This window comes from Hordeum vulgare, chromosome 4H (genome assembly GCF_904849725.1).
Source record: "Hordeum vulgare subsp. vulgare chromosome 4H, MorexV3_pseudomolecules_assembly, whole genome shotgun sequence".
Classification (NCBI taxonomy): domain Eukaryota; kingdom Viridiplantae; phylum Streptophyta; class Magnoliopsida; order Poales; family Poaceae; genus Hordeum; species Hordeum vulgare.
In genome coordinates this window covers 512,469,157-512,485,701 of record NC_058521.1, presented here as the reverse complement: position 1 = coordinate 512,485,701, position 16,545 = coordinate 512,469,157, and positions in this window count along the sequence as shown.

Here is a 16,545-nt window from a genome sequence, read left to right as displayed (position 1 = left end):
ACTGCGACCGCATGAGGAGAACTACGCCACCCATGATCTCGAGCTAGCAGTTGTAGTGCATGCTCTGAAGACGTGGCGACATTACCTTCTGGGGAAGCGATGTGAGATATACACAGACCACAAAATTCTGAAATATATCTTCACTCAGAGGGAGTTGAATATGAGACAGCGGAGATGGTTTGAGTTAATCAAGGATTACGACCTCAGCATTCAGTATCATCCCGGCAAGGCGAACGTGGTAGCCGATGCCTTAAGCCGGAAGGCAGGCTCCTTGAACGTCACGCTCAAGGAAAGGTTACCCGTCTTGTATGAAGAGATGGAGGACTTCGGGCTTGAGATAGTCGAACCAGGGTACCTGGCCAACCTCGAGGTCAAGCCTACTCTGGCAGACGACATCAAGGAAGCCCAGAAGGGGCACAAGAGTATCGAAGGCCTCAAGAGGAAGGTGCGAGAAGGCAAAACCCCAGGATTCTCGATTGATGAGCAAGGAGTACTGTGGTACGAGAAGCGCTTGTGCGTACCTAACAAGGCCGAACTTAAGGACTTGATCCTGCAAGAGGCTCATGACACACCGTACTCTATCCATCCAGGTGGTACCAAGATGTACCAAGACATCCGAGAACGATTCTGGTGGCATGGCATGAAGAGAGAAATTGGCTCCTATGTCGCTAAATGCGATGTATGCCAGCGAGTCAAGGCTGAACACCAGCGACCTGCTGGATTGCTGCAACCTCTTCAAGTGCCGGAATGGAAGTGGGATAGAGTCGGCATGCACTTCATCGCCGGGTTGCCCCGGTCAAATAAGGGTCATAACTCCATTTGGGTCATAGTCGACCATTTGACCAAGGTGGCCCATTTCATCCCTGTTAACACCACCTACGATGGCAGCCAGCTGGCCAGTCTGTACATTCATCGAGTGGTGAGTCTCCATTGAGTTCCCAAAGAGATCGTGTCCGACCGCGGCACGCAATTCACCTCAAGATTCTGGAAGAAGTTTCAAGAAGCTCTTGGAACCAAACTCTCCTTCAGTACGGCTTTCCACCCGCAGACGGGCGGACAGACCGAGAGGATAAACCAGATACTTGAGGACATGCTCCGCGCTTGTGTTTTGGCTCACGGTGCCAAGTGGGAAGACTGCCTGCCGTTTGCTGAGTTTTGTTACAACAACAGCTACCAGTCCAGTCTTCACATGGCCCCATTCGAAGCGTTATATGGGCGGAAGTGCCGCACCCCGCTCAATTGGTCCGAAACCGGTGAAGGACTAGTTTTCGGACCAGAAGCACTGCAGGAAGCACGGGACAAGGTTCAGCTTGTCCGAGAAAACTTGGAGGCAGCTAAGCCAAGGCAGAAGAGCTATGCGGACCCTTGCCGCAGAAACGTGGAGTTTGTTCCTGGAGACCAGGTGTACTTGCGAGTCACGCCTCTCAAGGGGACCAAGCGTTTCCACGTCAAGGGGAAGCTAGCTCCAAGGTTCATTGGACCCTTCAAGATCACGGCAAGGCGCGGGGAAGTAGCTTATCAGTTGGAGCTACCTCCTGAGCTTTCGGGTGTGCACAACGTGTTTCACGTGTCACAGCTCCGGAAGTGCTTGCAAGTGCCGAACCGTCCCGATCTTTACAAGGACATTGATCATCAAGCTATTGACCTTCAACCGGATCTTACCTACCGCGAGAGACCGATCCGCATTTTGGATGAAGCCGAGCGTTGCACCAGAAGCCGCACCATCAAGTTTTTCAAGGTTCAGTGGAGCAACCATACCGAAGCAGAAGCCACGTGGGAACGTGAAGACTATCTCCGATCAGAATTTCCCGAGCTATTTAACGCTTAGCTTAGGAATCTCGGGGACGAGATTCTTGTTAGAGGGATAGGTCTGTCACACCCTGTTTTTTACCCCAAGTATTTTATGTTGCACAAATCAGAGCTTGTTAAAACTTTTTCAAATAATGTTGTGAGTGCAATGTGAACCCTTGTATGAGTGAATGCTTGCTTGTTTGATAACTCAAACCCATGAAAACTTATTATTTTGCTCTCTTCAAAAACCTTTTTTCCTTTATATCAAGATCACCTTCACCATGTTGGGATACACTACTAGCTCATGAAACCAAGTGGCACTTCCAACCAAAGTTGGTGGTCTGATCCAAATATTATTTTCATTCATTAAAAACATTAATTGGTGATTTAAAATATTATTTTCCTATTTTATATCTATGTCTGTTTCTAAGGCCAGTAATGATATTCCCACAAGGAAAATTGCTTTCCTGCCTTAGAAAATTCTGAGTAAATTCATGGAAGCTCAGAAGGACATATATTATCCATATATAAGATTTTCAACCCTATTTTATATTAATATTATTTGAGTAAAATCCTGAAAACCATTTCTGTCTGTTTTAGCTTTTTGAGATGTTTCCAAAGGAAATTATCTCAGTAAATTCCCATAAAATTTCAGGAGCCCTCCCAAGCCATATTAGGTGCTCACCTAAAATCTCACCTTGATCCAAGGTGGGGAAGTGCACCTAATGAGCCCAAAACCCTCTCTGTCCAGAGAAGAGTTGGAACAACTCTACATTGCAAAGTTTCTCCAATGGAGCTAAAACTTTGCACGGGTGTTTGACACCCCAAATGAGGACTCCACACCAAAAATGGGATTTGTGAGACTCTGTTTGGCCACACTTCCTTTGTAGAGGACAGTACTGGTCATTTTGAGGCATTTTCAAGTTTACAAAGCCAAACTGGTTCAATGGAGCTCAAATTTGGTGAAACCCCATGTTTTTACCCCAAGACCAAACCTGTTAAGTTTCATTTCCAGTGGTGGAGTGGAAGCACCCCAAGTCACTATCGAACACCTACTGACAGGAAGGTAAAAACCCTCCTAGCCATTGTTTTACCCACTGGCAAGGCCCCAAACTTGGTGGGTTAGAGCCCCAGAACACCCTGAGCACCCAGTCAATCAGCCCCTCCCCAACTCCAAGCACAAGTGACAAGAACTCCAATTTGAGCCGCAGGGGCAGTACTGGCAACACTAGTGTTCCTTGCTCCCTTGACCAGCTCGAGCTCCCTCTAAACCACAACGGCTAGAAACACTCCAGCAACAATCAGGACATGGAGGACACGTCCCAAGTGCCCCAGATCGAGCCAGCATGCCGTCGCATGCCAAAACTGCGCTCTGGGCGCGTTACAGAGAACCTCCCGCAAGGGGACGATGCCCCGGCCGGTCCCAACCTCCCCAGTTATGTCCAAACGCTCCCCCGACAACCATTCAGTGAAAAGCTACCCCCAGGGACCCTCTCCCCTCGCGCAACAGCTCAGGTGACGCGTGATCGTGCGCGCCCGACGCGGCCGAGCATGCACGGTCGCTGCGGCTCGACCCCACTCGCTTTCCCTCTGCGGCCGATGCACCAGGAGGTCCTAAACCACGTCCCGAACCTGTGGTTTCGCGGCCAGCACCTCACTGTGCTCAGACGCGCGCCACGGTGAGTCACCGGCGCGCCCGAGTCGGGTCACCATCGCTGGCCTATAAATAGGTCCCCCCGGCACCCCAGCACTCTCCAAGCAGCTTCAGCACAACCAGTAGACACCCCCTAGCCACCTAATCGAGCTCGCAGAGCCCCGGTTCTCGAGATCGACCGAGGCCCCTCCGCCTTGGAGCTCCGGACGATCTCCGGCTACACGTCGGCTCCTGCATTGCCCGACCTCCCATTACACTCCCCTTGACACCAGGAACATTTCCCCCAACATTCCCGAGCGAATCCGTGCTCCTAGCCACTAGTTCAACACTAACCCGAAACCCTTCCGCCACGGTCACCTCGTCGTCGGCAACCCAGACCACCTCCGGTGACGTCCCGACCACGAGCAGGTAGGCGGAGGCACGAGGGACCCGTTCACACTCCAAGATTGGCCTGAGGACAACGGCAGCCTCGTCGGCGTCCGTCTCCACCTCTCTGGCTGGAGGTAGGAGAAGGACCCGATAGGTGGAGCCCACCTGTCAGTGTCCACGGGCAGCCAGCGCACGCAGCCGCTCACACTGACCCCAGGGGCCCACAGGTCAGGTTTGAACCTGGCCCGCGCGCGCCTCGTGGCCAGGTGTGTTGGCTGGGCCGGCTGGATCTGTTCCCCTGGCCTTTTCCTTTTATTTTAATCCAGTAACTTAAATGATTTTTATAAAAATATTTAGCGAGTAGAAAAATATGATTCTTCCACCAGTAATTTTCTAAAAATGTGTAGTATTTGATTCTGTAGTGTTTGACATTTATCAAAAACAGAAACTATTTTAGTATAATAAAATGATATTAAAAAGCACTTGTTTGCTTCTGTTTTCTTTTAAATAAATATGCTTAGCTAATATAAACTATGGGAAACATTTTCTAAAATGATAAACTGAATTTATTCAAACTTTGCAACATTTTTTAAAAGCACCTTGTGATCTGTTTTAGTGAGAGCTATTATTTATTTATTCCTTTCTCGACGGTAGAGTTACCGAGTGACGGAGGATCCGGAGCGGAAGACCTCGAAGACCCCGGATACCTAGCTGACCAAGGCAAGCATCCCTTTAACCATGACTTGAGCATATAAAATGATGCATGCTAGAACAGCAAGTACTTTCCCGTTGCATGTGATGGCAATGCCGGTTCATCATTGTGGTGATGGTATCGAAGGCTTCTTCGAAGCACTTGCATGGTAGTGATGTTATTCATATGGCTCCTCGGAGCACAAGCATGATGAGCTTGACCCTACCACTTACGAGAATCATGCTACTGTCATGTTGACTAGTAGAGTTATAAGATCATTGCACTGAGCTTGACCCTACCCCGTGAGGGTCATGTTATTACCATGTTGACAAGTAAAGATAGAGCATATTATCAAGCATAATGATGAGTTAAGTAAAGAGTTTATGAAAAACCCCGTCGGGTGCCACTAATGCCCGAGGGTGATGATGAGTTGGTGATCACTTTTGGTGAAGTGATGCACCGGTGATTTTGTGTGAGTATGGTTTCGGTAATGGGATTAGATTTATGATGTGTCGACCGTCCCAACCTTACCAGTACGACCACGATACCCCTTTATGGGCGGGGCTTTGTTGATTACTCTGGTCGGTACTAGCAAAGAGCCACATTACTAGTGGCGGGAGTGATCGGTGTCACTCTCGTGATGGGGTCGTGCCAGGTAGGACGACTATGCCATTATTATGAGTTCCAGGCACACCGTTGGTCCCTGCATGGTTGATACAGTCCAGAGTCGGTGCTCGTAAGACGTACAACATGTGGGCTGGGTACCAATCGAGTGGACCTCTTTGTCTAGTATCGTCAGGGGAAAGATGATGATCGGGTACTTACCTCGGGTATATGTGATATACCGCGAGTCGTGGATGACACAGAAGTTTCCCGTTTCTCGTGGGTCAAGCGTACTACCTCTGCAAAGTGTCAAACTATTCGAATAGTCGTGTCCACGGTCAAGGACAGTTGGGTGGTGCTTACTACGTCCAGTGTTTCCGCATAAACCAAGTGTGAGTAAGTGTGTGTGTGTGGTGTTAAAAAGGTGTTGTTATAATCCTGATAGAATACGACCAAGTTCGGTGACTTGGCATATAGGGTAAACCCGGATGGTTTAGCCCTCATTAATACATTGAGGTTATGACAAGTCCGATGACTTGGCATTTAGGGTGAACCCGGTGTGTTCAACCCTTAGCAGATATGATGATATATGTAACCTGTTCTTCAAGAGTAATTCTTTAACCTGTTGCATATACCTGATCATTCCACCAAATTGCATTCCACTAAAGATGCATGTTACTGTTATTTTCACTATAAATGTTCATATCATGGGCTGTTTGCGAGTACATTCAGAGTACTCATTGGCTTGCCACTTGTTATATTATTGACCAGACATGGAAGGACCGGAGTTTGGCGATGAGTACACCGTCGGAGACGAACCTGCGATCTAGGACGCTTCCAAGTCAGAATGTCTGTCGGTATAGGCTTGATGGCATGGGCACCGCTTAGCCCTTACGAGTTTCCGCTACTCGATGTATCTGTTTAATTTGACCTTAGGCCTCGCTCTTGCACCCGACCTTCTGGTCCTTTGATGTAATAATTTCGGTACTTGGATGTAAGACTCTATTATTCAGTATCTGTGTTCAGTGAACATTGACCCTTGGGGTCACTGGGCACGGCGAACTCGACTTGCTAGTCGGGGTCCCCACACTCAAGGACACTACTAGCTCTACCTCATCTAGTTCTACCACAACTCCAAGGATTCCCATCAAATTGATGTGGATCCCAAGAGGAAGAACTAGAAATTTCTTGAGGAGTGACTCCTCCAATGAAATCCACTCTTATTCAGTTTGGCAAGAACTATATGCAATCAACCTCAACCATATGCATTAGCTCAAGGAGTCACACATTCCCTCAAAGGTAAGCAAGGAACAATGTAATTAATGCATCTTTGGACATCATCCCATGTGTGTTTCACTCCATGTCCATAGATATTCTTGCATATGTTCCTTTTGCTTTGGGACTAACCCATGTAGGTGAGAAGAGTATGAAACAACAAGGATTTCTCCAAACTCAAGATGATCTTCATCAACATTGAGCATCCACCATTACTTCACCGACTTGAAGTCTTCTACGACAAAACCCAAGGTTAGTTTATCCCTCTTTGGGGGATGTCATATGAAGGGGGAGCTTTACTCTAAATCTTGAGTATAAGCATCTCCTAAGGATATGAACACATTAATGCTCATGTAAAAGTGGTAACCCCACTCATGCTTAACGATGAGTATGACCTATGATCAAGTATTCTTACTTGGCTAATAAGTCAATATACTCATATATGGATGACTTTGTCATCGCCTAAGTGCTTGATAGATGCGAGGATGTTTGTGCATGTTCACCATATCTTATCTATCATCTTATTGTGTGAGCATGTTGGTCTGCATGTGTTTGTGCATTCGAGGACATCCAACTGTTGCTATTTGGCTCTTGATTTATATTTTGCCAATTGGATGGACAAAAATGCCTAGGATCCTTCTCTAGCTATCTATGCTATCTCATCTCATGTTCTATTCATGCTTCAACACAAAACTTGAACAAGCACTTGTCGATCCCTCTGTTTGAAGGTGCACTCGGAGTTCCCTATCATCAAAGGCAGACTTCCCAAACCTCTTTGAAAATCTCGGTGAGACCAACTTCACAAACTCGGTTCCACCGAATTTCCAAAGTTGATCTAGTTTTCAATCTCGGTACCGCTGAAATCACAAACTCGGTTACACCGAGTTTCCCTCTCAGCTGACGGTAGAGGAACTCAGTGACACCAATTTCGTAATCTCGGTGACACTGACAGTGAACGGGTATAAATTCCAGCGGACGGGTCTTCGAATTCAGATCGTCAAAAACCTTTCACCTCAAAACCCTAAGCTGCCCCAAGGACCCTTGGTCGTCTCCTTTGCCTCCCCTAGCACCTCCGCCGTTGGGAATCGCCGCTGTCGACGGAACCCTCGCCGTCGTAGCTAGACTGCCACCAAGTTAGGGTACGAATCCGATCTCCTTCTGCGTTCCTCTATCCATCTCATACGCATTGGGAAAGTTTACATACAAGCCACCATGTGCAAACCCTTCCCTTCCAACAGAGTATCTCGTAGCATAGAGAAAGATAAAATTTTGGATCTGATCTGCCGCAGCATGCAACTTGGTGAGACCGAGTTTGTAGAATCGGTTCCACTGATTTCCATTTTATGGTTCCTGAGAAGAAACTCGGTGAGACCGAGCAGATCTTTTTGGTCACATCAAAACAGAGTGCCAAGTTTCTGTTAAGCGAGTAAGCCTTCCCGGTGACTCCGTAATTGACAACTCGGTGCCACCGATTTACATCCTGCACAAGATCATGCCCTAAGTTTCAGACTTCAAATTTTGAAAAATCCTTTTGTGTTTTGTGATGCTCAACTCTTGTGCCTATCCTATATCTACTTCACAGGTTTGCTGGTTTGCTGGTGAGTTTTTGCTTGTGTGTCAAGATGTCTGGATCTGAAGATAGCTAGAATGATTTCAGAGAGAAAAGTGTTGAGATGGGCTCAGGCACTAGTCCTGAGAAGACTAACTCTAACCCTGGATCTTACAGCTCCCATGGATTGCACAAGGCAGCCACCAGGAAGAGGACGAAACTGAACTCAGATGAAGAAGACTCAGACTTTGTGCGAGAGGAAACTTGAGCTCCTCCAAAGGCTCCTAAGAAGACTGACAGGAAAGAGTACACTAAACTTGCCGATGTTAGAGCTCGTGAGTTTGCAAGGCAAAACACAACACTCTCCTCAGATAAACCTGCTAAGAAGGCTAGTGTGAAGAGAGCCAGGAAGAGGGTAGTTCATGTTGTGGGGAGACAAACTTCTATGTATGAGTACGAGAAGATGATGTTGGTGAAGATGAGATCCCAGTTCCTCCTAAGAAGAAGAAGCTCAGGGATGATGCCATGTCCAGGAAATCTGCTCCTAAGCCTCCATCCAAGGCAAAGAAGGTTGTAGCTCATAGGAAGACTACAAAGGATATTCCTGCAGCTGCCAAGGATAAAGGCCCTGCTTCCAGTGCCTTTGCTGTAGAGGAAGAGGATGAGAATGTATCTATTCTCAGAAATCTCCGACCAAATATGCCAGTTCATGATGTTGCTCACCCAGTAGAATAAGATATGAGGAAGAGGAAAGATGCAGGTTTGAGGAAATTGAGAGCTGCAGATCCATATCCTATAAGAAGAAGTGATGTTGATCCAAGGTTTAACACGAAGGGACAACAATATTTCTATGAGACTGTCATGTGTGACAAGAGTCCAGTTGTCAGTGATATGAGTTATGTTGACTGGGCTTACATCAAAGCAAATGAAACTTTCTTTCCCCACGTGCAAGAAAATTTTAGGTTAGTGGACATTGAATATTTAGTTGGAAAAGAGATGACCCCATTGAATGATGAGCTGATCATGCAATTTTACTCAACTGTTCATTTCTATGGAGATGGCTCTATTGTCTGGATCACTGATGGTCGCAAGTATGAGTCTACGATTGACGAGTGGTCCACTATCATTGGTGCTCCCAAGAAGAAAGAGAGTGATGTGGATGTGTATTCTGAAGCAAAGATGAGCCACAACACCATAACCAATATGTACAAGCCAATTCCTCACAAGTATTTGGCAAGTCACAAGATGGCCTCGGTATACTTCTTGCAAGCAAGGATACCCACAACTAACACCATTCTAAGACACACCTTGATTCCTAAATCAGGTCATGATAGTATGATTCGAGGTCACTCCATCAATCTATTGCACCATTTGGACTCTCACACTAGATTCAGAGTTATCGACTTGATAGTAGAGACTATCCGGAGGACAGTTGCTGATTAGAAAAGATCTTGTGGATATGCCCCTTACATCCAGATGCTTATCAACGCCAAGCTAGGCAAGCATGCATATCTCCTTGCTCGTCCCCATCTACCCCTTCAACCAGAATTTAAAGACAATGTTGTTGTGATGGATGAAAATGATCCCACCTCAGCTGCAACAAGAATGGCAGAAGAGGTAGCAGAAGTTGAGGCTGCTAGAAATGAGCCACCACCAGTTCCACAACTCAGAACTCAAGCTAAGCAAATGGCATTTCTAGTTAGCTCTATCCAAGGTGTGGAGAAGAACATTCAGGAGATGCTGCGAAATCAGAAAAGCCTTGAGAGAGTCATGGAAACAAAGTTTCATGACATGGATATGAAGGTAATGAAGTTGACCACTATAGTCAAATAGCTTCAACGTGAAGTTGACTCAGTGGAGATACCACACTCAGATGATGATGATGAAGAGTCACCTCCTCTCACTACCACACAGTTCAGCACCCAGCCTAGATCAGCTGATGTACGTGCTCGGGAGACAAGACAGACTTCATCAGCTCAAGCATCTGCACCTTCAGCAACAGCTCTAGCTAAAGCACCTCCAGTATCCACTCCTCCAGCTCCAGGACACTCAACAGATGCCTTCGTGGACGCTCTTCTATCCACTCCGTCATCAACTGCCCACAGAGACGAGTAATTCTATGTTTTTTGAACTTTTTGGTAACTTGTTGCCAAAGGGGGAGAAATGTATAGATCATAGACTGAGAGAGAGAGAGAGAGAGAGAGAGAGAGAGAGAGAGAGCTTTTGACTTTATTTGCTCTCATTTGGTTTAAAACCTTTGGTCTTTTGGCTGACTTTATCCCGCTATCTGTGTTTGATCATACGCTTTGCTTGGTTGATGCTACATTATTATCTTTTTAGCTATCTATGTGATGATCATTCACTTATCTTGTTGGTGTCATGTGCATTACTATTCATTCTTATCTTGTATGCGCACCACCAAGATGTATGTGACATGGAAGAGTGACCCATGATCCTAATCGATTGTGCATTTGCATTCAAACACAAATTTTAAATAATGCACTAATTTAGGGGAGCTCTTGCTTTTCACGTACTTCTCAAAGCGTCGATGCTAATCATTGATTATATCTTTTATTGAATCTTTGATCTATATGTTGTCATCAATTACCAAAAAGGGGGAGATTGAAAGCACAATTGCTCCCTAGGGTGGTTTTGATAATTGATCACAACATATGCATCATTGGACTAATATGTTTTTCCAAGTATATTTCAGAAAATTTCAAAAGATGCATTGGCTAAAGGCTTATGTGGAGATGCGCCTTGATGCAAGAAACGAATAAGATTGGCTCAAGCTTCAAGCTAGAAGACTCTTCATTTTATATTTGTGAGAAATCACTTTTGAGTCCATAGGAAAGCCAATACTATTAAAAGGGGTGATATATTAAAATGAACTCATTGCTCAAGTGCTCAGAGTTAACCACCAAAATACTCAGTCATTTTTCTCACATAACCATTCTGTCCAATTCCACATACTCAAATTCGGTGTCACCAACTTTCATATATTGGACCCACCGAGTTTGACCTCAGACAAAAACCCTATCCATTCCCACCAAATCGGTGCAACCGAATCCATATCGGTGCGATCGAGTTCTGGGTGACCAACATTCTGTTGCCTCGGTACAAAAAATCGTAATTTCCGAGTTTGAGTATCGGTGCCACCAAGTTTGGTCATCTGACCGTTAGACACCTTTTTGGTGCCACCAAGTTGTGTATATTGGTCACAGCGAGATTCAAAAGTTGTTGCCTTTTGTGCTAATTGTTACCACCGAATTTATGACTTCGGTGTCACCGAGTTTGCCACTTTAGGTGTAATGGTTAGATTTTGTCTTCTGCCTATATATACCCCTTCACCCACCTCTCATTCGTGGGAGAAGCACTCAGAACACACACTTCATTGCCAGATACATTTTCTAAGAGAGAACCACCTAATCATGTGTTGAGACCAAGATATTCCAATCCAATCATTTGAAACTTGATCTCTAGCCTCCCCAAACTGCTTTTCAGCAAATCAATCTCTCCTACCCATGCATATTCTGTGAGAGAGTGATTTTGTGTTGAGGAGACTATTTTTAGAAGCACAAGAGCAAGGAGTTCATTTATCTACCACATCTATTACCTTTTGGAGGGTGGTCCCTCCTAGATTGGTTAGGTGTCGCTTGGGAGCCTCCTACTTTGTGTTGTGGAGTTGAACCAAGATGTTTGTAAGGGCAAGGAGATCGCCTACTTCATGAAGATTTACCGTGAGTAAGGCATGTCCTTCGTGGGAGGAAGTCGTGGTGGAATAGACAAGGCCGCTTCTTCGTGGACCCCTTGTGGGTGGATCCCTCCGTGGACTCTTGCAGTCGTTACCCTCCGTGGGTTGAAGTCTCCACTAACATGGACGTACGATAGCACCACCTATCGGAAACATGCCAAAAATCACCGTGTCAACCTCATGCGTTTGATCTCCCTACCTTACTCCTTTACTTTACACTTGCATGTTTTACCATTCGCCGCTACACTCTTAAAACTGCATGTGTAGGGTGTACTTGACTCGCCATAACTACCAAAGCTGCCTCTCAACTAAAATTAGGAAAAGGCAAAAAAATATCTTGTCAAGTAGTCTAATCACCGCCCCCCCCCTCTAGACATACTTACGATCCTACACCCTTGCACACTTTGTCTAACCACATGTCTCACCATTAGTGCCTTGGTATGTCGTTGTGTCTCGTGCTTACTGCACGCCACGCTGCTATCACCGCCTCGAGCCTCTACTATCCTAGTCGAGTCTCCCGGGTAGCTATCCCACGCTCCCTAAACCCCCACTTCAGAGAACCACCGATCATCACCGACCGATGCCAAGTTTAACGTCTCCACCAGACCACTGGTACCTAGTCCGATCCACGTGCTCTCGATGTCATGCTCAAATAGGCTCGACTGTCCAACTCTTACACCGTAGCCCCTCCACTAGTGGAGAAAGGGGTATTAGAACCGGTTGGTAAGGGCCTTTGGACCCGGATACACATCCGGTGCTACGTATCCGGGACTAAAGCCCCCCCCCCCTTTAGCACCGGTCTCTTACAAACCGGTGCTAAAGGCCTCCACGTGGGCGCCGAAGAGTGCGCGCAGGCGGAGGACCTTTAGAACCGGTTGGTAACACCAACCGGTCCTAATGCTTTTTTTTTCTTTTTTTTTCCTTCTCTTTTCAGGGTTTCTGATTCCGTATTTCGGTGTTTCCGTGTTCCATATTTTCAGGGTTTTCGTTTACGTGTTTCCGGTTCCCTATTTCCTTTTACGTCTTTCCGATTCCGTGTTTCAGATTCCGTGTGTCCGTGTTCCGTTTTTTACGAACACGGAATCGGAAACACGTAATCGGAAACACGTATCCGGAAACACCGATTCCGTGTTTGCGGTTAAGTGTTTCCGATTCCGTGTTTGCGGCTAAATGTTGATGCACCAAATAAAAGTACATATATACATGTAACACGAAGTACTGGACCGATTATCATTACATAATTTGAAGTTCGTTTCCTATAGCTGTATACTTGCATAGAGAAGGGAGCTGGCTATTGGTTCATAGGATGGAAAAATTCTCCGCCTTCATCTATGACTTGCGTGAGGAGAAATCCTGCCAATTCCTCCACAACTGCCTTGCAACGTTGGATTGGTCTGAGCATCGCCCGCTTTCGTTGCAGCTTTAAAAGAAGTAGATGAAAACAATTAAGTTATGAACAAAACTAAACATAATTGATGGCAACATAAATAAAGTTGTGAAGATCCGGTTACGTACCTCTAGATTTCTGGAAGTACGGGATTTCTCATTGATAATCCTGTGAATGTACTCGCAAACGTAGTATCCACAATAATCAGTGCCATGTGGTTGTTGCGGGACGCCCTATATACGAGAACATAATTCAGTCAAATTAATAATAATCAAGAGAATGGTAATGGTATTGAAACCAGGGTACGTAGTACTACTTACTTTGTTAATCTGAAAGTGGAGCTTGTCTGCCCATGTACCGGGTTCTTCCTTGATGAACATTTGCCAAACCCTGGCCGACAAAGAAAAATGAATACAAGAGTTAATTATTACTTACTTGATATCAGGAAATGAACGAAAAAGAGGCCGATGAACGAAAGAGGCCGATATATATATACCTTTGAAGCATCTAACGCGCGCTCTTCCATGTGTCAGCGTCCCAGGTTAATGGGTCCCAGACTTCAACTTGTCCTTGATCGATTCTAATGATGAAAAATATGAAGTGGGACCTGCGCACGTGTACACACGCAGTCGTGCATACTCATCAATTACACTTAACATCAGGTAAGCAAAATGGAATGTGTACAAGACAGTAACACTCACTTGAATCCGTAGGGCCAAAGTATTTCTTTTTTGGTACTTTTTCGCTTCAAAAACCTTAGCAAATCATCCGGTGTATCCTTGTTGAACTTTTCTATTGTCTCTTGATGAAACGAATACGGGTCAATGAACCCAAAGTCCCAGATTCCTGCCAGCCTGCATTCACGAATCTTCATTCTGCATAGTAGCGTACAAAAAGAATGTCTCGTGAGTGATAATTATACGGGCAATGAACGCGAGCTTAACTAAATAATTAAATTACACAAATAAATCACTTACAAATAGTAGCAGCTGACGATAGCTTTGTCGAGGGCACGTTGATTGTACATCTGGAAAAAATCATCGAACCCAACCTCCACACCGTACTCTCCGAAGTAGTGTTGATCCTGAACTGCCGCCATGATACAGTCTCTCTTTTGCCTTGCGGCCTCCAAGTACCAAACATGTAAATTCCATAGTTGGGTTGTTAGAGCACTAGGATTTTAGACCAGAGGGTGCTCGGGCTTATATTTATATACCACATCAGCAATAGCGTAACCTACGTCGCCCATGCGTGGACCGGACACTGAAGCCTAGTCAGATAACACCTTGAGCGGGGCAATTGACTGTGCTTCTTGTTGTCCGAGCTGGGGAACTTGTTTCCCGCATTTCGTCTGCTCCGCCTGCTTCATCTGCTCCGCCTGCTTCATCTGTGCGGTGTGCATCTTTTCAATGAACCGTTCATAGTATGAAAGGGGCGGCGGTGGCGGCGGTTCAGGATAATATAAGTTGTCGATGGTGCGCTCAATTTTCCACTTTGGTACGTTCTTCAGAGTTTCCTTCCAGATGTCTGGAGGGGGCTTCAGGGGAAACCGTGCGAACCATGCTTTGTTTTTGGCTTTCACGGCCTCGTCTAGTTCCTCCGGAGTCATCAGGCCTGGTAACTTCGGGGGAGTCTTGACTTTATTGGGTTTCCTTTCTCTCTTCTTGGGAGGAGTCCTGTTTCTTCTGAACTGCAGCTTCCGCTTTGCCGTACCCGTAGTGGACGCATGCGTCGGCTCACTGGAGTGCACGGGCGATGGACTCTCGGCCTCGGGCTCCCTATCTTCGTTGTGGGGTGGACTTGGAGGTGCGTTGGGGGGTGGACTTGGAGGTGCGTTGGGGGGTGGACTTGGAGGTCGTGCATTCTCTGTACGAAAGTGAAAAAAACTATTAGAAATAGGCTTACATGTGGTGCAACATTCAGTAATTGTTGGAGGTGGTGCATTTGTACCTGGAGGAGTCGGTGGCCTTGGCGCCGCGTTAGGAAACACGATGTGTTTCTTCTTCCACAAGATGATACCAAGCTCCATTTCTCCCAGTGTCTTCTCGCCTTCACCTCCAGGAATATCAAGCTCAATTGACAGGCATCCCGGCGTAATTGTTGACAACCCGACACGAGCATGGGATGCTGGAATCTGACCACCATGGTAGGTTGCTCCAGGTTGATTCGGTAAAGCATAGCCTGACGCCACCATGAAGGATATGTTCCCCATTGGCATATGTATCTCACAGTTTGTCTTCTCCGTGACATCATCCACGGGGTAGTGAGGCGCCGACGGTTCGACTGCAGGACCTCTTCTAGCTGCAGCTGCGTGGAACCCACGTTGCTTCTATGCTGAGATGGGACGACATCTGCTACAGGATCGTCTTCTAATTGCTGCTGATCAGCGTCAGGTGCAGGATCTTTTTCCTCCTCTTCAGTGTCAGGTACAGGGTGTCCCCCTTTCTTCAAGAGAAACGCCACCTTTTCTTCTAATGTCGATATCCGTTCCAGCGCCTTCCTCTTGCTTCTACCACGGCTTCTGTAAGTGCCAAGGTCCGCCGGAAACCCTTGGTTCCACGGGGTAGTGGCTCCAAAGCCTCGTGTTCGTCCCCACTTTTCGGGGTTCCCGAGTGCCTTCGTCAACTCGTCGTTCTCTCTATCGGGAACAAAAGTTCCTTTTCGAACAGCTTCTATTGCCTTCTCTAGATCTAATACGACTTGTGTTATTTTTTCCGACCATGGTCCCTCCGCAACAATCATCCCACTCTCAGCGTCCAACGTTGCCCCATGCGCGAACAACCAGAACTTGGACCTATCGGGCCAGTCATGTGTCTGTGGAATGATATTTCTTTCCAGAAGCGCATCTTCATAGCGTCGCCACCTAGGCAGGGCAGTCATGTAGCCACCTGACCCCAAAATATGGTGATATTTCTTCTTCTTCGCATTCTCCGTATTTGTGGCTGATCGGGATGTAAAGACACCCGATTTCTTGTACGCCTTAAAATCAGGCCAAGCGTCTCTTATCTTCACTAGGTGCCCAGTGAAAACTGGATCTTCGTCCTTATATTTCTTCCACAAGTCTTTCTTCCACCTCTGGAATTGTGTGGCCATCTTCTTCAAATCCCACTCCTCGACTTTCTTCTTCTTATCTTCTGCTACGCTGAAATTTAGCCAAACCGTGTCGCAAAGCACTCTTTTCAATCTGTCATCGACATAAGTAGCTCCAACGTTGGCGCCGGTCTTCGGCTTATTCCATTCTATTAAGTTGATCGGGACCAGGTCTCTTACAACAACTCCGCACTGATTTACAAATTTGCGATAAGTTTCTGGGGGTTCCAGTGGTTTGCCATCAGCAGCAACTTTATCGATCGAGTACCTTGCAGTATCTTTCAACCTTGCGGCCGGGCCTCGTTTCGACTTTGTCTCAGTACTTGCGCTAGCTGTTCCGGAGGGCGCCTAAACGGGAAAATAATGATTCGTTAGTAAGTGC